Source organism: Solanum lycopersicum, chromosome 10 (genome assembly GCF_036512215.1).
Source record: "Solanum lycopersicum chromosome 10, SLM_r2.1".
Taxonomy (NCBI): Eukaryota; Viridiplantae; Streptophyta; class Magnoliopsida; order Solanales; family Solanaceae; genus Solanum; species Solanum lycopersicum.
The window spans coordinates 6,284,725-6,306,982 of record NC_090809.1 but is presented as its reverse complement, the minus strand read 5'-3'; the positions used below and the strand labels follow the sequence as shown (position 1 = coordinate 6,306,982).

General features: G+C 30.6%; 2 non-coding genes and 1 pseudogene across 2 annotated transcripts; all 3 read right to left on the bottom strand.

Moving 5' to 3' along the window:
- Positions 1 to 14,810: 14,810 nt before the first annotated feature.
- On the bottom strand, positions 14,811 to 14,920 carry LOC112940210 (U2 spliceosomal RNA; annotated as a pseudogene).
- Positions 14,921 to 17,087: 2,167 nt separating this feature from the next.
- On the bottom strand, positions 17,088 to 17,280 carry LOC112940207 (U2 spliceosomal RNA). The gene has a single exon (XR_003244164.1). It is a non-coding gene; the product is annotated as a U2 spliceosomal RNA (small nuclear RNA).
- Positions 17,281 to 18,899: 1,619 nt separating this feature from the next.
- LOC112940209 (U2 spliceosomal RNA) lies at positions 18,900 to 19,094 on the bottom strand. The gene has a single exon (XR_003244166.1). It is a non-coding gene; the product is annotated as a U2 spliceosomal RNA (small nuclear RNA).
- Positions 19,095 to 22,258: the final 3,164 nt, after the last annotated feature.

Genomic DNA, 22,258 nt, shown 5'->3' with positions numbered 1-22,258 from the left:
ATGGTTGTTCCTACTTGGCTAATGAGTCTATAATAGTTATGTTGATGATGATATGTTAGTGTGTAGGATGACTTAAAGACGATAATGGTTATTCCTATGTGCTTATAGAATGACTAGTAATATGTGTTAAGGTGTAGTATGTGGTGTCTTGTTTTGGTTGACTTGTGTCCCTTACTTGATGCTTATGCGAATATGTGATGTCTTGACTTAGGAACCTAAAGGGTCTTAGTCTTGAATAAATGAATATAAGTGAGACCTTGCATGATGATATGAAGGTTATTTATGTGGAACCTTGAACCAAGTGGTAAGGTTATGAATCATGAAGTGGTTAGCCGTAATGGTTTCCTTCATGTAATGATTGATGTGTTAGGATCGAATTCACGCACACACACTAGATAAATGAAGAACACATGAACTTTCAAGAGAAAGAGATGAGAGATCTAGAGAGAGAAAGAGAAAACCCAATATTTCGTGGTAACACCCCGTGAGTAAACTTCCACGGCGGTGAGGTATATTTGTATTAATAAATCAGAGTATTTTTGGTTACAGAGAATAAATAGGAAAGCCTAAAATAGAGAATAGAGTCCAGGCTTACACTTAAAAAGGAAGATATTGGTAGTTTTCAATGTCAATTATGGTTTTCGGTCCATTCGACAACTATACTTGATTTGTTTTGTTTCACCTTCGAGATCAAACCAATCCGACATTATATATATGATTTTTACAATTATATTTGTTATACATAAAAGTATTTATTTGTTTTAATTTTTAAAATATTTCTTATACGTTTTCATATTTTTTTTATCTTTTATCATATTATTTCTACTTTTTGAGACTTCAATTTTGAATGGTCCAATCAAGGTTATAGTCTATAGATATTAGTAACTCTAACAAAACTCAAATTAAAATCAAATCAATACTAGTGCTAAAAAGAGTTACTTCAACACTAAGAATGATAATAATATTTGTTCTTTAGTTTTACACAAGTGAACTCATTCCCGCTTCGCGAGATCATGCAAAATATAAATAATACAGTAAATATTATTTAAATAGAGGTATTATATATATGTAATGTCTTTATCTTATCTTTTGTGGGTGTGCGTGTGCGTTTTTGTGCATGTGTGTGCGTGTGTGTAAATTTTAATTGAAAATTTTAAATACTCTTTGAGGGTTTCTTCTTACATGAAAATAATATAAAATAAAATAATTATATTATACATGATTACCTTCCTATAAATGTGTAGATGTATAATTTGGTTCCATAGGAAAAAACATTATTTTTTTACATGTAATTATCTTTTTTAGAAGTGAAGGAACATTCTTGTAATTTATAACGATTTCAAAATGAATTAATAACATAAATATACAATTTTCAAAGTAAAAAAAAAAAGCAACAGAAGAAGAAGAAATAAATAAATATACTTTGAAAAAAGATTAGATATACTGAGTTTGTTTATTAAAATTAATATATATTTTTATTGTAAATCTGTAATGCATGTTATAACAATTAAATAGCGAGTAATTTATAATTCCCTCAGTATAAAAAATAAACTAATATTAGTTAATACTTTATATCATTTATTTGCGTAATTAAATTGACTTTATTCATTTCAATCTTTTTCACCCTTCTCCAACATAATATGAATTGTACTTCTGTTTAATGAATTGAATCTTTTAGAAATATAATAAACAATTATTATGGAGTCATATGAAATTAAATACAACTTGATCTTATGATGAAAAAGTAAGTATATCCTTTATTTATAATATCTATAACAATAATCATGTCTCAATTATTTTAAATAATATAAATATTTCTTTTTTGTGTATATAATTTTTACATGCATTTTCTCAATAGTTTTTGTAACTTACATAATAAATGTCACGCCCGAGCTTAGACCCTAGCGCGAGACCGGCACTCGGAGACCATTTCTTGCCCCCAAGCGAATCCTTGGCCTGACTTACTTAACTCAGAGGAAGAATAAACTCAAGTTAAATAAGAATTAAGCATATTTAAACAAATACTTCATAAATTTATCTGGCCAACAAGGACTGAGTCTCAACAAGTAAATTAACTCCAAACTGAATTACTAACAGTCTACGAAGCCTCTAAACTGACTAAAGATGGATGTTGGGACAGAACCCGCAACATCCTAATGGACTAAGCTAGAAAAGAAATAAAAGGGATGTCCTCCAAAATGCAAGGAGGCTCACCAAGTGACTGTGGAGTGCTCAACTGGATCAACGGTGCATTGCGTTTTGATCCTGGTTACCTACTTTGCATCATGAAATGATGCACACCAACTGGCATCAGTACATTGAATGTACGAGTATGCGATTCGGAAAGCTAAACAACACTTTGACTTGAAAAGGAGTAAGAAAGAACACTTACCTTGGCTCTTCTCAACTCATGATCTACTTACTCTTATTCAATATAAACAATTTAAAAGTAATTGTAATATAAAGAAATACTTAGTCAAAGTGTATTGTAAACTCTGAATATATACAAGTATACAAAAAATATCTGAGATTTATTTAAAAATACAAATAACTAATGTATATGAAAATACAATACTTACATGGGAGCTTCTCTAACCGACAACCATTACTTAAGAGCTATAGTGATGATACAGCGTTACTCGGCCCATAATGTGTGGTCATCCAAACTTTGTCAGAGTATAGGACCTGAACTGCCTAATGGATCCACTAGTAAACTATGAAGAGGGTTCATCTAAAAAGTATGACCCTTTTGTACCCATGATGGCTACATAGTTTACATGGAGACTTGAGTTAATCTAAACTCGTATCTCTACATCGGTGCTCAATACTACTCCATATATATATATATATATATATATATTGGCTCTTATATTTTTAAAACATACTAATTCTTTGATTTGAGATAAATGCTCAAAATTAAGTTTTTAAAATACTCTCTTGGAAAGCATAATTTCCTCTTTCTTCTATTAAAACTAGTGATAGGCTCTATCGGAATTCTAGCTTCGTTAGTTTGAAAACATTTTAGTTTAAGCTCTAAGAGACTACTAAGTTCTCTTATAACTCTTGAGAACTGAACTCAACTTGATATTCTTTGCTTACATGACTCTTAGGGAATAACTCAACTCTTTACTCTTTCTTGACTTGAAACTTGATTCTTAAAACAAAGTTAAAATTTTTAATTAAGACTCTTGAAATCCTTTAATAACTTAACTTTAACTCACTTATTAACCTTAGACATGACTTTTAACTTCCTTGACATTGATCTTAAGTTTCATTGAATGGATTATGGATTCAAGGTTTTAATTTGAGTTATAGATGATTTCTAGGTATTTAGATATCATTTGAAGTTATTAGAATTAATTGGAGGATGTTAATGTACCTTGAAAGGACTTTAAAGGGATAAATTATGAAAACTAGATGAAAAACGTCGGGTCTGGCGTACTGGTGGCGCGCTGCGCCAGCCTAAGTTGACTTAGGCCTGATTCTGGCGCATTGGTGGTGCGCCGCGCCAGGCCTTGGTTGATTGAGGCCAATTTCTGGTGCACTGCAGGCGCGGCGCGCCTGCCCTACCCAGGTACGTCTGACAAATTTTTTAACTCGTTTTCCATCTTTAAACTATCCAAAACTTCCTATATCTTTCACTAAATGATTAGGACCATTGGTACTATCAATAACTACTGAATACAACTCAAAATAAATCGAATTAACAAGTAACTTAACAACAATGACAATCAACAATCCAATCAACAAGAAATATAACGTTCTTCCAAGAACTTAACTTCTAACATGAAATAATCCTCAATTTCACTGAACTGAAAAATTGATGTGTGGTTGATGTAAACCAACAAAAAAGATCTCACATACCTCAAAGGGATCACCCTCGATGAAATTCACGCAACGAACTCTTGGTGTTCTTGCGTCTTCTTCTCCCTTCTCCTCTTTTCTCCTTTCTTTCGAAGCCCTAACTTATTTTCTAATTGTGAAAACTGATTGGCTTCATCTTAGACCCCAAATTATCACCCTTAAAACAAATTAATAATTAATTTAGGAAAAGACCAAAACACCCTTAATAAATTCGGATTTGGGATTTCCTCTTCCCCATAATCCAACTTCAAGAAGTCATATCTTCCTCATAAGACCTCAAAATTTCACAAACTTGGCGTCGTTGAAAAGATCTTCTGACGAGATTTCCATCCATATAAAGAACTCACTCAAACTCTTCCTGAGCTGGAAGTTATGGTCGTTTGAAAATGACCAAAAACTCACTTTTGAAATCTGAAATTTTTTCCAGATTTCCTTAATTATTTCTAAATTTGATTATTCTTATTTTTCTTAGATAAACTTGGTTAACTCTAGATACGAGATGTTACAACAAACACCAATAAAGAATATATATTAATCATTAAGATTTATATCTTTTAAGCAATCAATTATAAATTTTAAAATTTGATTAGTAATTAGCAGATTTCTCAACATAATTAAGTTATTAATTTGAACAAAGAGATAATAATTATAAATTTAAATTTGATTTATACTTCAGCAGAACTTCACCATAATGAAGATAAATTCGTGAGAAAGTGGTATCGCTTTAGGAGATACTCTAGCATTTTAAAATATTAGTTTGAACTAAAAGAAATTATAAACTTACAGCAATCAGAAGTTGGTATAAAATTAAACTTAAGAGACATCATAAAGACAGAAAAGAAAGAAAGAAATGAAAAAGAAAGAAATAATACAATACACATATCATTACGACTTTAATCTTTAAAAATAGAAGGGAAACAAAATTAATACATAATTTTGTAAGATCTTGTAGATATCCCCACAAGACTATCAATATTCATGAGTTTTCTTCTTAAACAAAAGTAGAGAGGTATCATTCTTGTTGATATCCACTTCAAGTCTATCACTATTCAAAATCTTTTTTTTTTTCATATCAAAAGTAGTTTGACAATTCTGGCATCTATGCCTTATTTGATTTTGTTATCTGTCATTCTTTTATGTTATAAATGTTGTGTAGTGTTTGTTATTCACTAAAACTCTCTTATCAAGTCTTTTAAATTTGAATCACACAATATGACTAACTCTTAATGTGTCTCGATAATACAAATAAAAAAAAAAGAAACAAAGATCAATATACGGAAAAAAAATTGGGGAACTAGATCAAGAATATGTTAGGACTTTGTAATTGTAACTTCTTGATTTCATTTTCCTTACATTTTCAACATAATAAAAAGATGAGATCTATAACACCCCAATATGATAGAAAAAGAATTTTATGTCATCATTTCTTAATTACTATCATGTGTTTTATTCTTATTTTGGGAATTTAAAATTTTATGATAATTGAAAATGTGCTTAACATAAATTGTTATTGTAGTTTAAAGTATTGTATAGTGGTATTTATGTAAATTGAATAATTAGAATTACATATGAATTAGAAGTTATGGAATCAGGCATATACATATAGTTATATATGTATGTTTTGGGCAACCTACTTTTATTTGGGCAGCACCTATGAAGGACATATGTACATGTGATGAGGATCACATTTCTAGCTATATATTTTTATACTCCCTTTTGATTGAATTTGTTTCCCTCAAGTCTAAGAACATTATAACATTATCTAAACAGGTTATTCTTCAACATCAAAATAAAAACTAGGTCCTTTTGGCTTGAATCTAACACATACACACTTCCTTTTTGGTAAGTGACGAAATCTACTTTCGAACTGCATAATGTTTGGTATTTTATGCATATCTCTTTCGATAGAACTTAGTTTGCATCAAATAAATATGATTTGGAAATCTAATTCGTAATTCTACAACTCTTATGCTTATGAAAAACTCTAATTTTGCTTTTATGGATTCGAAATACGGGACGCAACATAGGATAAGTTATGTCCAACTTCTAGAATTAGAAATCATGTTTGTTCAACTGTTAGTGTTTTGATTATATCTTTTTTTAAACGTATTTTGAGGTGATTCTAGATTATTTTCAAGATTAGTAGATGTACCTACATCTTTTATGAAGGATATAAAGTCCACTTTTGTCATTTCCTGTTTCAAAACTAAGTTGCGACCTGAAGTACTTTTGTTGGACAGATACACTGTTTTGGGAGCGTAGTCCTACTTGTACAGGCTAGGCTTACTTATGATGATTATCCTATTTTACTTCGACATTATTGATATACTAGGAATTAAATAAGTTATTTAATTGTATTTTTAAGGTTATATATACTCGTGAACAAGTTGAGGACCTTCATACATTGGTTGGTCAACGGTTTGAACTCTTGAAGTCGTGTTGGACTGTTTCTTTGCTAAAGCGTTGAGATTTTTGTATAAACTTGTACTTGTACTATTTTTATGTGATGGTATATCTAAAATATTATCTTGGTACTTTGGTTACCTCTTGTCACTTTGCATTGTCGTGTTGTTGTCATTTGTGATGTTAAGGACTCTTGTGTAACTCGTCTACTTATACGGATTGTTTGATCATTTGACATTCTTGCTAGGACTTTGTCCTTCTTATGGCTGTGACTTTGTCAATATTGAAATGCCTCTTGATTCGGGTCATTTTCTATCTTGACTCTGAATTTTTAGTTCATCTTAAGTATGAGAGTTGTCCATTTTAAGTACGAACAAGAAAGCATTTTTAATATGGTTCTTGGTTCTCTTGATTATTGGGCTTTGACCCTTCTTGATTATGCTCGCTCTTGGTGTGAAGACATGATTTATATATTGGGCGAGTCGTATTATTGACATTTGAAGCTTTAATTATCCAACTTGATACTATTTGTATATTGTTTACTTGATTTACTTATTATATTTCAGTTTTGCTGCCCTTGATTTGAGAATGATAACTTGGTGAGTCTAAGGGCTGTGGATCTTAGTTTTTGCACCACTAAGCTATATGCTTAGCGATAGTTTTTTAATCGTAGGGAACATTCGAGATGATGCATGAAGCTGACCATTGGAGATGGAGATTTTGAGAGCCTTAAGGAAGATCACATTTGCATATAGGCATATGTATATTTTGTATGAACCTTGAGACTTGTGCACGATCTATGATTGTATATTTACATGAGATTTTGAGGGTTGATTTGGTCATGTCACCATGAGTTGTAATATAAGTATGGCTATACGTTTTTAATCTTTTTGGAGAGTGTAAACTCAAGTCTTGAGATATAATAATTTACTATATGTTTTGTAAGTGTTGTGAGGCATAAACATGTTGATATTTGCTACATGGAAGTTGGTAATACTATTGTTATTTTGTGTCATATATATTTTGACTTCAATTACATTTTCAAAGTGGGAAAGATACACATCCTTAACTAAATTAATCATTACGAACCTAACATATCAACTAGATTAAAATTTTGTTGTCATTTCGTTAATCTCTTTTAAATATCACAAGTATTAAAGTGCGTTTCTTGTCAAATTGTGATATCTCGAAAAGAATCGCTACAAGATATCCATTAGTAAGCATTTAATAGAAAGAATTTATAAGATATCAAGAATTGATCAATAAAATTTGAATTACTTGTAACTAACATTAGTACCTAGTGCAATCTATAGGCAAAAAAAACTTTATTGTCCACAAGATCATATCCAAGAAGGAAATATTCCAAGAAGGAAATATCCCTATGCCAACTTTCCAAATATAACAATTTCATCTACAGGGCAATATGTAAGACAAACCAAACCTTCCTCCACTTGTGCAAATGTCCTTGAAGGTGACAACTCTAAATCCACATTTGTAAAATGTGTAAAAAATGTTGGAGCGTCGATTGTTACCGGGGGAGGATCTATGTGTAACGAAGGGTGTGCCACGCCAATCAGCGAACTTGGTTGAAACTTCGTATATTTATGTGTGTCTATATAATATATAATAAATATTAAAATTGCGACCCAACAACAAGTAGGCACCTAGTGCCAAAGGTCATGTTTTTTGAACTTTAATGTTGCGTATTCGATTCTAATGGGCACATCTTTTATTTAAAATTTTACTGCTCATTTCCGTATTAGTAGCCCCATAAATAATCTACATAGTATCCCCTTTTACATTTTTATGTTATATAGGCGTAAATTTGCTGACATTTTTGTTTTAATTTTTATTGATTTTCTTTTCTTCCTTTTCTATTTTAAGCATGAATTTATGTGACACGTTTTTCGTTTTAGTCTATTTTCAAAAATATTATTTATTATTATTAAAAATAACTAAGTTTTAAATTACTGTTTTTATCTTAACAAAATAATTTATAGTCGCACAAATATTCAAGATTTATTTAACACTATAAATTATTATTTTACCTTAAAGAAATAATTTATAGTCACACAAATATTTAAGATTTATTTTAGGATATAAATTTCAAAAGTGTTGTAATTCAGATGTGGAGTAATATTTTTCTTCTACCAACTAGATATAGTCACTCTTCGTCCAAATTTCATTAAGTACTCGACTATGATTTTCTTTTATTCTTTGTTCTATTATCTAAAACATTTGGATGCGTACGAAATTTTTTTTTGAACTGTGATAATTTAAATCTTTTTGAAAGTTTTAGTTTATAAAATAAAATGTGTGTTGCAATAAATGACAACATAAAAATCTTATTGAAATCACATTTGATTTTTGTTTGGCATTTTTACATTGTCATAGTGTGAGTCAGTACTTCGTCTATGTCATTGAAATGATGTATGTGAAATTTTGCGAGCTCTTTATATTTAGTTTGTTACATAAAACGTGAAATTTTTATAAATATAAATAATTATGTCATCATTGAGTTTTTTTGGAATAAGAAAACTCGTCGAGTGCAATTTAAATGAATTATATCTTTTTTTATATCATATAAATACTAATAGTATTGAAAAAAAATATTCTTTGTGCAAAATCGTAATTTTTTTATTGAATTTATTTATCTCATAAACTGAAAGAACGAATAACAAAAAAAATTCGTCTCAAATTACTATTTACAAGGCCAAAAATAAGTTAATATTTGATCAATTCGATGAACTTAACGAATGACACCCACAACCTTCAAATTTTGAATCCGCTTTTGATTGTGACATTCTAACACTCGTAACATATACGAAAAGTCTTTGATGGATCATCATTCTAAGCACTAGTTGAATCAGCCAGTGTTGATTCCATATTCAACATTGGATATTTACAATATCAAGCACCAGTGGTCTAGTGGTAGAATAGAACCCTGCCACGGTACAGACCCGTGTTCGATTCCCGATTAGTTGGGAGTGCTATGAAGATAATTGTGTGCAAATATGAAAACTTGGGTCTTCACCATGTCTGAAATATGTCGACAAAAAACAGCACATCTGAGCCACAGCCACTTCGTTTTCCATTTTTTTTTTTAATGTTGTTATTATATATTTGGTCATACCATAATTGACACTGTATAGGGTTCAACATAAGCAACATTGTTCTGTTGATTTGAGGATTGGGAGTTCTAGATTTTTGATAATGTTACTCGAATTGTTGATCCTGGTCTTCTTCTTGATCTGCTCCCAACCGGTTAGTATCTTTTCGGCGTAATTCAAATTTCCAATTTTGCATTAGTTGGAAATCTTGAATTCCTTATACATTCTATGGAAAGCACACATGTACGTTGTTTCTCTAAACTTCATATGTGTTGAATACTCTAACTCCTTAATTTTATGGCGAGAGGCGAGGCAAGACAACGCAAGGTCATCTATGCATTTTGTTAAAAAATTGACTTATTTATGTATTTTCATTTGAGAACGGATTGTTAACCGTAAACAATTTCAACTTTACAAAAACTATTTAATTTATACACGTAATCAATTATGATTCAACCACGTCATTAATTAAGTAAATTCTTTAATTAAAAAAATTCAAATATGTCATCGCACTTTAAAGAAAAACTCATATATATCATTTGTTCAAAAAATTCTCATTTATATCGTTTAAGTTAACAAATAACAATATGCATAAATAAATTTTCTTTCAAAAAAAATAAAAATATAAATGAATCTTTTCTCATAGTTCGATAATATATTTAAACTTTTATTGGTAAAAAGTACAACTAAGTTGATAAAAAAAGAAAGTCAAACCAGTGGCCAAAAACAACATAGCTACAAGGAAGAAAGTTTCAAACAAACGTAGGGAGTTTCCTATATAGAGAGAGAGGGAGGGGTAGTTTTAGAGAGAGAAGGGAGAAATAAGATATAATTTGAGAATTTTATGAGTAGACTAGAACTAGAAGGGATAGATACTTAGTTGTGGATCGAGTCGGGTCAAAATACAACCCGATTCGTTTCGCTTTGGGTTTGGGAAACCATGTTCAATTGGTTTAGTTTTTTCATGGCTAAATTTTATTTGCGTGGGTTTGGATAACTATTAGAAGCAATTTTTCTTTTTAATCATGACTCAATGAAAAATTAATGTAATATTCTTTCCAAGACCATCTACTATTGAATCAGCTGCTGTTGCCGGGCGAGATTCTATCTTTTCCTTGTAGTCCACGGGATTTTACTCTGGGGAAGCTCATTCCTTGGATGGATCATAACTTATACAAAGGATAGTCTCTGTAAGAAGAACCAAAGCGCTCTGGATATTATTTTTCTATTCATTTTTCACTTAATCAACTTAATGAAACAATACAGGGTGATGGAAAATAAAATTTCTTTGAAATAATGAAGTTTCCAAATTTTTTTATGTTAAAATATATTTTTTCTCTTATTACTGAGTTAATCAAAATATCTGCAGTTGAATATTTTCTAGTGGAGAAAATAATTATTTTTTAATAGTGACTATATTGTGTCGAGTTACTAAGAATAGTTTTTTTTTTTTGAAAGTCTAATTAAAGTTTAATATAAGATATTATACTTATAAGGAATTACTTTTTCAATTTATTGATATAAAATATTTTTGGGGTGGTACCTCGCTGCAAGTATATAATATGAATAAGGGATGTGTCAAAATCGAACTGATCAATTTTATTGTATTGGGTTATTGAGTAAACAAATTTGTAATGGTAATATAAAATAAACTTATCGGGTTGGTTTGATTTTACTATTAGGTAAATCGATAACCTATTAAGACGATAGTAAGTTACTACTATACCTTTCATAAATATAAAATATTAATAAGTTAACATAACTAGACAGTGTATCATTACTATACTACAGTCTAACTACTTTAGACGTCATGATACTTTTAGTCTACATATACTTTTATTGATGTAATTTCTCATTATATTTCTTGTTTCACTATTTCAAAACATTACAATTGATTTGCTTGTATCACAGTCTTGGCACAAAATATCTTATTGGATTGTTATTGGTTTAGCGTAATTAAAAATCTAAAAACTAAAAAATTGAACTTTGATAATACATAAAACCAAACTGAATCGACCAATGCACACATTTATTACTATAAATATTTTTTTGGAAAATTTAGTATAAGATATTATACTGGTAAGAGCAGATACTACACTTAATCATGCATTTTCAATTTATCGATATAAAATATTCTAGGGGTGGTACCTTGCTGCTAAGTAGAGAAGATGAAATTTATTCCCTCATATCTTTTTATATGTCATCATTTCTATGATTAGTTGATTCGTAATACTTGTCATATCATAAAATCAATGCATAAATAATATAAAATTCTTTCTATTTTACCCATATGAGTTAATAGCCTTGAAAATATTCATTTGACCAACATAGAAAACGAATATGGGGTGAATAAGGATAGAATAATAAACTTGGTTAGTTTCTTAATGCACGTAAATCTAAAACAATCACATATAAATAAAAATGAAGGAAATATTATAGCACCAAAGCACCAGTGGTCTAGTGGTAGAATAATACCCTGCCACGGTACAGACCCGGGTTCGATTCCCGGCTGGTTCATTAGTTGGAAGTGCCATGAAGATTATTGTGCAAATGTGAAAACTTGGGTCTCTTCACCATGTCTCTGAAATACGTCGACAAAAATAGCACATCTGAGCCACAACCATTTCGTTTTCCATTATTATTTTTTAATGTTGTTAGAGTTAAAATATGAGAATCAAATTATTATATATTTGGTCATACTATATAATTGACACTGTATAGGGTCCATTATTATTTTTTAATGTTGTTAGAGATTAAAATATGAGAATCAAATTATTATATATTTGGTCATACTATAATTGACATTGTATAGGGTTCAACATTTTATGAGTTATAGGTAATAATATTAGTTCAGTATCTAATTTTAATTCAAATGTGCATTGGAATGGAACATCATTGGGCAACAAGATAGTGTCACTTAGGTCGAAAAGGGTAGAAAATTATTAGTAAAATAAGTTCAGGTGGGGTAATAGGACCTTAGTAGTATAAGCGTGTTTCTGAGATTTCGGGCATAGATTGAGGGGTACTGTGCATTATCCCTATATTAGAGGTACAATTAGGAGCCCATACTTGGTAACGGGACGATTTATGTTGAGTGAAACTCATAGAATTATTGTTCTTGATCTCTTTGATTAGTTGGAGAATCAGAAGGCTCAAATTAATAATGTAAAAGAGCGGGTGAAGATTAGGAGAAGAGAATTGTTTGACTCGGTAGTTGAACGTCGGGAGTTCAGTTGATAGGTAAAAGAATTTTGACAGAGATTTTGAAGCTTTGGCAAAGTGGACAACCCTTTCTTCCTTTTGATCAAGTTGTCCATTTTGGCCAAGCTTCAAAACCTATGTCCAAACTATGTTTACATCTGAATTACAGACATTCAACCTCCTAATCAAACAACACTTTTCTCTTAATCTTCACTCGTTCATTTGTATTTTATTAATTCAAGTCTTCTGATTCTCTAAGTGGTAAAATAGATCAATAGCAATAATATTCTGAGCTTCTGATCCTCACTCAACACAAGTTCTGTCATTATCAAATTTAAGCTTATAACATATCTAAAATTCAATAAGGTGATTAATTAAAATTTTTGCGAGTCGGTGTAGTTGTTAGATCATTTTCACCAGGATTAACAAGAGAAACGGAAGAGGTTGTGTCTCACAACTCTGAATCACCTTCTACCAAATAGGTACTAATGTAGGTTTTCCATTTTATAATTTCGCGAGATTCACTAAACAAATACATGATACTTGCTCCCTGAATCTTAAATTTCATTAGTCAAGTTTTAATTGATATATCTTCATGGGGAAATGGAAGTATATTGGTATTGACAACATTCAGTTCTTCATTCAATGTAATGAGTTAACAACATCTTTAAAGTCCACAAGCAATTATTACACTGATCTTATGAGAAAGTGTATCAACTAATTTTTATAAATCTCTTATAATTTGGAGTAACACAAATCTTATGAAATGCCTTTTATTTAACATTTCTATTAAGAAAATTCAACTACCTTCTTCCTATAATTAATTTATTGAAGCAACGCTATACAACCAAATTAGAGAACAATGACTAAAAGGCATAAAACAATTAGTCAATATAGGTGTAGAAAGAAATTTGATGAAAGAATGGACACTAAACCGAACGAATTAAACATATATCATCATACTCTTAAACAGGAGAAAAAAATAGAATGAAACTAAGTATTAGTATTATTACCATCAGTAGTTAAACTTTTGTAGCCATCCAAAGAGTTGCAACTGTCTCCTGAAATAGAAGTTCCCAAACTTGAGGTCAGCCTAAAACAATTGAGTTTGAATTCTGTTTCATATGTAATGCTACTCACAATTTTAGGATTTTCTACTCTAATCAAAAGTTGGTATAAAATTAAACTTAAGAGACATCATAAAGACAGACAAGAAAGAAAGAAAGGAAAAAGAAAGAAATAATACAATATACATATTATTACGACTTTAATCGTTAAAAATAGAAGGAAAAAACAAAATTAATACATAATTGTGTAAGATCTTGTTGATATCCCCTTCAATAGACTGTCAATATTCATGACCTTTCTTCTTAAACAAAAGTAGAGAGGCATCACTCTTGTTGATATCCACTTCAAGTCTATCACTATTGAAAAAAAAACCATATCAAAAGTAGTTTGATAATTCTGGCATCTATGCCTTATTCGTTTTTGTTATCTGTCATTCTTTCATGTTATGAATATTGTGTAGTGTTTGTTATTAACTAAAGCTCTCTTATCAAGTCTTTTAAATTTGAATCACACACATGACTAACTCTTATTGTGTCTCGATAATACAAACAAAGAAAAGAAGAAACAAAGATCAATATACGGGAAGAAACATTGGGACTTTGTAAATGTAACTTCTTGATTTCATTTTCCTTACATTCAACACATAATAAAAACATGAGATCTCCATTAGTAAGCATTACATAGAAAGAATACATAATATATCAAGAATTGATCAATAAAATTTGACTTGTAACAATATTAGTACCTAGTGCAATCTATAGGCAAAAAAGACTTTACTTTCCACAAGATCATATCCAATTTGGAAATATCTCTATGCCAACTTTCCAAATAAAACAATTCATCTACAAGGCAATATGTAAGACAAACCAAACCTTCCTCCACTTGTGCAAATGTCCTTGAAGGTGACGACTCTAAATCCTCATTTGTAAAATGTGCAAAAAATTGTTGGAGCACCGATTGTGACCAAGGGCGGATCTACATGTTATGGAGGGGGTACCACGCCACCTAGCGAACTCAGTTGAAACATTGGATCTAAAGATTTTATGAGTTATAGCTAATATATAGAACAAAATCTGATTTTAATTAAAATATGTATCGGAAAGGAACATACAAAGGACAAATTGTTTTCTGTTATGGCACAAAAAGGCTTTTATCACTAGAATTAGTTGGTGGAGTCAGTTAATATCGTGTGAATCAATGACTTACATATCAAATATTAAACTAATAAGAACATATACTACACTTGATCTTTGCTAAAAGGCCGAGAAAAGTATGCTTTTTTATGCGTTATGACGGGCTATTTTATATGTCACTTGTTGCATAAAATCTTTCTTTCTAGTCAGTGTGGGAGTAGAAGAGCTTCTATATGTTCAACTAGTAATCATCTTCTCTGGTTAATGTATAAAGCTAACTCAATTCTATTAATCGTCTATAATATAATATTAACCAAAGCGCAGTGAGTGAAACAATTTACCTTTTGTTGGTTGCAAAATAGTTTCAACAATTTTTCTTTCGGTATTTTATTAGATGTTTTTCGAGAATTGAGCACTATTAAAACTTAAGAAGAACTATGGTGAAATCAACTGTTGATTAGTTGTCATGTTAGTTTAATTCTTTGAGACTCAGAGAGCTTCCCAAATATTATTTCATCAATTTACCTACCTTTTGCTAAAAATCTAAAATTATGTTATAAGTGATTGAATCAGGAATGTTGTCACATAAGTTACAGGATTTATGCATGTGATCTAAAAGCTATTTTTTGATCGGTCTGACATCACAGGACACTTTTACAACTCTAAACACCAAAAGGGACTCTCTCTAAAAAGACACACCACACCAAAACAGATAGTTCGTTCATTAATGGGTGAACTATAACGACCATCCTTTTAACAGCGTCATCCACGTTAACTCCAAAATCATCCGAAACAATACTACACAAACTTTAAAGGTATCAGTTTATTAGCTCCTCACATGAATATATGTCTCTTTCTTCCTCACATGAAGCTATATCTTCTTCTTCAACAATAAATATGTGTTATTCACTCCACATTTTCTCATTCATCTTCTACTTTATAAAATATTGAGTATTGTAAAATGAAAACATCGAGGACTCCCAAGAAATCTTGATTGTAAGTTTTGGAGTTGTGCACGTTCAAATGAAAAAAATTAAGTTGTTCACTTCAAAATTATTTGGTATTCGGTTGCTTTTTGTTTTGTGATTTCAGGAAAATCATGGGTGCAATTATTTTTGGTGAGCAGAAAACATGTTCATAAAAAAGAAATGTAGACGTTCTGTTTTGCCTTAGTAGGACCAAGTTTTTTCTGTTAAAACAATTACAGTACGCTCATAACTCAACGAATCACAACATTTTTTTTTAAAAAAAAAGATTTGAGTTTGCCTCATTTCAGACAGACCTAATAAATTTTTGTTACAAAATTGTGGCTTAGTTCATGAACTGCAATTGAATATATGTTTTAAAAAATATGTGAGATCTTTGTTATTTTTCATATATAGTTACACTTATAGATCTAACGAAAAATTCATACAAATTAATTGTTTTTTTTTTTAAAAACAATACTCAATTGAAACTGCAATTGAGTATTGCTCTTCGAACTGCAATTTTCCATTGGGCAATGAGTCATATGTGCCACCTTTTTCATTCAATTTGATTGTAATACTCAAGATTTGAGAAATTCTGGAGTCAACAATACTAGGCGTCGTAGAAATGAAATGGATATTGCTTCAGGTCGCATGGCACAACGGTGTAGTTTAAGTAGGGATCTACTCATAAGAGCAATCGTTATTCCCATCGACCTCAGTAGTTTCTTACTAATATCATTATATTGATAAAAAGAGATCTACTACACTTAATCTTATGTTTCAATTTATTGATATCATATATTTTAGGGTTGGTACTTTGCCACTAATTATATAAAATAGAATTCTTATAACATCAAACACTAGAGATCTAGTAGTAGAATAGTACCCTGCCACGGTACAGCCTAGGTTTGTTTCCTGGATCGTGCATTATTCGAGTGCTGTAAATATAAATTGCGTAGCCTATGAGAACTTTGGGGTCCTCACCTTGTTTGATAACAGACGATAAAAAACAGTGCATCTGAGCCCTCTCTTTTTCCACTATTATTTTTAAATGTCGTTAGAGATTACAAGATGGGAGATTGAACTCACTAGTATTACACGTTATAGGTAACCATTATCTTCAGTAGTAGTACAGTATATCTTACTGAAAAAAAAAGGTGCCAAATGCTAGGTTGAAACGTTAGTCTAACTCTCAAGATTTTACAAGTTATAGCTAATATTAGTTCGTATATGATCTTAATTAAAATGTGCAACTTGGAATGGCATAGAGAGCTCTTATGTATCAAACTTCCCAAAATTATGTACTGCTATCAAATCAAAGGTTTTTAGAACTAGAATTGGTGAGATGAGTCAGGCCGAGGCAGTAGTGCAACACCAAGGTCATTCATGAAGGCCCCAATAACAAGCTACCATGGTGAACCTCCCCTTAAAAATAGAGTTAATATCGTGTGAGTCGATGACTCACATATCAGATATTAAGCTGATAAGAACAGATACAACACTTGATCTTGGTCAAAAGACCGAGAAAGGTATGGTTTTCCATGTGTTATGCAGCGCTATTTTATATGTTACTTGTTACATAAAATCTATCTTTCCAGTCAGTATGGGACTAGAAGAGCTTCTAATACTAAATAGTAACCATCTTCTCTGATTTTATAGATTAAACTAATTCAATTCCATTAATCATCTATAATTCCATCGATCAAAGAGAAGTGAATGAAACAATTTACGTTTTGTTGGCTGCAAAATAGTTTCAACAATGTTGCTGAAATTTTCTAAGTATCAACTATAAATATGGCTTATAAAAGTCTTCTGGATAGAACAAGTTTACCTAAGGTTCATACTCCAAAATAAAATAGAAAACAAGAAATGTAAATTTCAATTTGTTGACATAACATTTTCCACCACAATGTATCAATCTTGGTCCAAAAATGTTAAAGGTTAGTTAATAATAACTTTACAAAAATCCTAAGTACTAATATCTTTGTCCTAGATCTCGAAGAGACTCCTTCAACAAACAATTGAAAGAAAGGTTTTATAATTAGAATTGGTGGGGTGCGCCAATCCAAGGCAAGTAATGCAACACCTAGGCGACGTTTAAATGTCCTGATAGAAAGCTACCGTGGTAGACCTTTCCCTCATATTCCTTTGTTGTGAACAGATGTTTAAGAAACACAAATTATTTTTCATAAATCTTTGAAGATTTGTCAATTAATAACACTAATTGAATCTTTTGAGGATGACCTTTTATAGTTCCCAAAAAATTGAAAAGTGAGAATGTAAAGTAATCTTTACAATTAAATTTACAGTAGTGCAATGACAAAGGACGCTTGAAGGTCCCGAATCCCAATAGCAAGCTAATGTATGGACATCTTCTAAAAAATAGAGTTAACGTATTATATTGAGATGAACAGATATTATACTTGATCTTATATTAGAGGTGTTACTTTGCGAGTACGTAGGTAAAATGGTATTTTCAAAACATCAAGTACCAGTGGTCTAGTGGTAGAATAGTACCCTGCCACAGTACAGACCCGGGTTCGATTCCCGGCTGATGAATTGTCTGAGTGCTGTGAAGATAAATTGCACAGGGTCCTTACCTTGTCTGATAATAGATGACAAAATTGTTGTTTTTCCATTATTATTTTTAATGTTGTTGGAGATTATAAGATGGAAAATCAAATTATTTTATATTGGATCATCATACTGAATGTGGTAAAACTATATATAGGGTCACCATTTAGTTAAGTAACTGATTTTAGTTTAAAAAATGTTACTTGGAATGAGAAATAGAGAAGGCGACATGGTGGATCAAATTTCCCAATATTAGAAGGGACAAATTGTGTACTATTATGAAACAAAAGTTTTTAGAGTTGAGCCTCTATCTTTCCTCTTTTTCCGTTATTATTTTTAATGTTGTTGGAGATTACAAGATGAAAAATCAAATTCGGTCCGATTATATATCGGATCATCATACTGAATGTGGTAAAACTATATATAGGGTCACCATTTAGTTAAGTAATTGATTTTAGTTAAAAAAATGTTACTTGGAATGAGAAATAGAGAAGGCGACTTGGTGGATCAAATTTCCCAATATTAGAAGGGACAAATTGTGTACTATTATGAAACAAAAGTTTTTAGAGTTAGACTTGGTGGGGAGAGCTAGGCCAAGACAATAGTGCAACATCAAGGCGACTCTTGAAGGTCATGTTAGCAAGCTACCGTGGTGAACCTCTCCCCTTAAAAAATAGAGTTAATATTGGGTGAGTCAATGACTCACATTCATATATTAAACTGATAAGAATAAATACTATACTTGATCTTAGTCAAAAAAGCGAGAAATGTATGATTTTCTATGTGATTCGTTGGGCTATTTTATATGCCATTTAATTTGCGACATGAAGTTTTGAAAACATTGGTTACAAATTTTTAGATAGCTAAAGAAGTTTAACTACTAATGATAATAATACAGATATTTAGCTTATTCCTTTTTCTCTTTTTTCTTTGCCATTTCAGATTGTGATGATATCAGTATACTTTCATTTTTTCCTTAAAAAAATATTAATTTAATCTTAATTGATGGAACTTATTATTAAGGTAGCAATATCATTTTTCTAATGAATCTCACGAAATCATGAATTGAAAAACCTACATGAGGACCCATTTGGTAGAATGTGAAGACAAGTTGTTGGAGTTGGACTCGGCCTCTTCCGTTTCTCTTGTTGATGCTTGTGAAAAGGATTCAACTACTAAATCGACTTTCACAAATTTCAATGAATCACCTTACTGGAAGTTTAGATATATTAGAGATATAATTAGAAGCCTAGACTTGGTAACGGGAAGATTTATGTTGAGTGAGACTCATAGTGTTATTCTCCTTGATCTCTTTGACCAGTTGGAGAATCAGAAGGCTCGAACTAATCATGCAGAAGAAAAGGTGAAGATTAGGAGAACAGTATTGTTTAACTCGGTAGTTGAATGTCTAGAGTTCAGTTGATTGTAAATTGAGTTTTGGCAGAGGTTTTGAAGCTTGGACAAAGTGGACAACCACTTCTTCCTTTTGATCAATGTAGTCCATTTTGGCCAAGCTTCAAAACCTCTGTCAAAACTATGTTTACATCTGAATGCTAGACATTCAACCTCCTAATTAAACAACATTTTTCTCCATATTTCACTTGCTCTTTTTTATTCTTATTAATTCAAGCCTTCTCATTCTCTAAGTGGTAAAAGAGATCAAGAGCAATAATACTCTGAGCCTCACTCAACACAAATCCTGCCATTACAAATTTAAGCTTCTAATATATCTAAAATTTCAATAAGGTGATTAATTGAAATTTATGCGAGCCAATGTAGTAGTTAAATCATTTTCATTAGGATTAACAAGAGAAACGGAAGAGGTTGTATTTCACAACCCCGAATCACCTTCCACCAAATAGGTAATCATGTAGGCTTTTCAATTTATAATTTCGTGAGATTCACCAAACAAATAGATGATACTTGATCGCTGAATCTTAAATTTCATTACTCGAGATTTAATTGATATATTTTCAGGGGAAACTGAAGTATATTGATAATGACAACATTCAGTTCTTCATTCAATGTAATGACTTGACAACTTTAAAGTCCATAAGCAATTACTACACTGATCTTATGAGGAAGTGTATCACCTAATTTTTATGAATCTCTTATAATTTTGAGTTAAACAAACCTTATGAAATGCCCTTTCTTTAACATTTCTATTTTGCAAATTCGACTACCTTCTTCCTATAATTAATTAATTGAAGAAACCCTATACAACAAATTTAGAGAACAATGACTATAAAGGCATAAAACAAGTAGTCAATATAAGCGTAGAAACAAATTTGACGAAAGAGTGGACACTTAACCGAACGAATTAAACATATATCATCACACTCTTAAACAGGAGAAAAAAATAGAATGAAACTAAGTATTAGTATTATTACCATCAGTAGTTAAACTTTTGTAGTTATCCAAAGAGTTGCAACTGTCTCTTGAAATAGAAGATTCCAAACTTGAGGTCAGCCAAGAACAATGGAGTCTGAATTCTTTTTCACATGTAATGCTGCTCGCAGTTTTAGGATTTTCTACTCTATTTGGGATCCTGAAATTGATGCAAATAAGATTAGCCTAGCTAGTACATTATCCTTTTAATCCTTTCTAAGAAAATGTAGTATAGTAATAAAATTGAAATAGGAATTCAACAACTGCAATAATACCTGAATCTGGAATTAGTTGGATTTTGCATATAAAATCTCAACATTAATTATGTTTCATCTCCGCCATATTTCCCAATACTTAATAATTGTAGTACGCCTTCAAACAAAAAGTAGAGTCAATTAAGAAATGAAATAATGAAAAAGCCAGATGGCTAAAAATGAATCTTTCACAGTCGATTGAGAAACTATTCAATGAAGAAGTTAGATTGCTAAAAAAAAGAACTTTTGAAAGTTAATCTCAACAGCAATAACAATAGCACCAACATCAAGGTAGGGGATGTTAATCCCTCATAACCAAAGGGGGGAGAAGCTACAGTTAGGGAGCACAAGATAGAATATCTCCGTAGAGGCGATGATGACAAGGAGAATTCTTTTATATTCAATTGGTCTGACCACTTTTGGGCCGACCAGCTCTTTTTTTTTTGTATATTTATATGTGGACCTGTTTAGGTGCCCATTCTTTTATTAAATATAATGAACCATGAGTCCAAGCTCAAACTTAAAAAGGAAGATATTGGTAGTTTTCCATGTCAATTATGGTTTTCGGTCCATTCGACAACTATACTTGATTTGTTTTGTTTCACCTTCGAGATCAAACCAACCCGACATTATATATATGATTTTTACAATTATAATTTGTTATACATAAAAGTATTTATTTCTTTTAATTTTTAAAATATTTCTTATATATTTTCATAGTTTTTTTTTTATCTTTTATCATATTATTTCTACTTTTTGAGACTTTAATTTTGAATGGTCCAATCAAGATTATAGTCCATAGATATTAGTAACTCTAACAAAACTCAAATTAAAATCAAATCAATACTAGTGCTAAAAAAAGTTACTTTAACACTTAAAATGATAATAATATTTGTTCTTTAGTTTTACACAAGTGAACTCATCCCCGCTTCGCGAGATCATGCAAAATATAAATAATACACTAAATATTATTAAAATAGAGGTATTATATATATAATAATGTCTTTATCTTATATTTTGTGGGTGTGCGTGTGCGTTTGTGTGCATATGCATGTGCATGCATGTGTGTGTGAATTTTAATTGAATATTTTAAATACTTTTTTAGGGTTTCTTCTTATATGAAAATAATATAAAATAAAATAATTATATTATACATGATTACCTTCCTATAAATGTGTAGATGTATAATTTGGTTCCATAGGAAAAAACATTATCTTTTTACATGTAGTTATCTTTTTTAGAAGTGAAGGAACATTCTTGTAATTTATAATGATTTCAAAATGAATTAATAACAT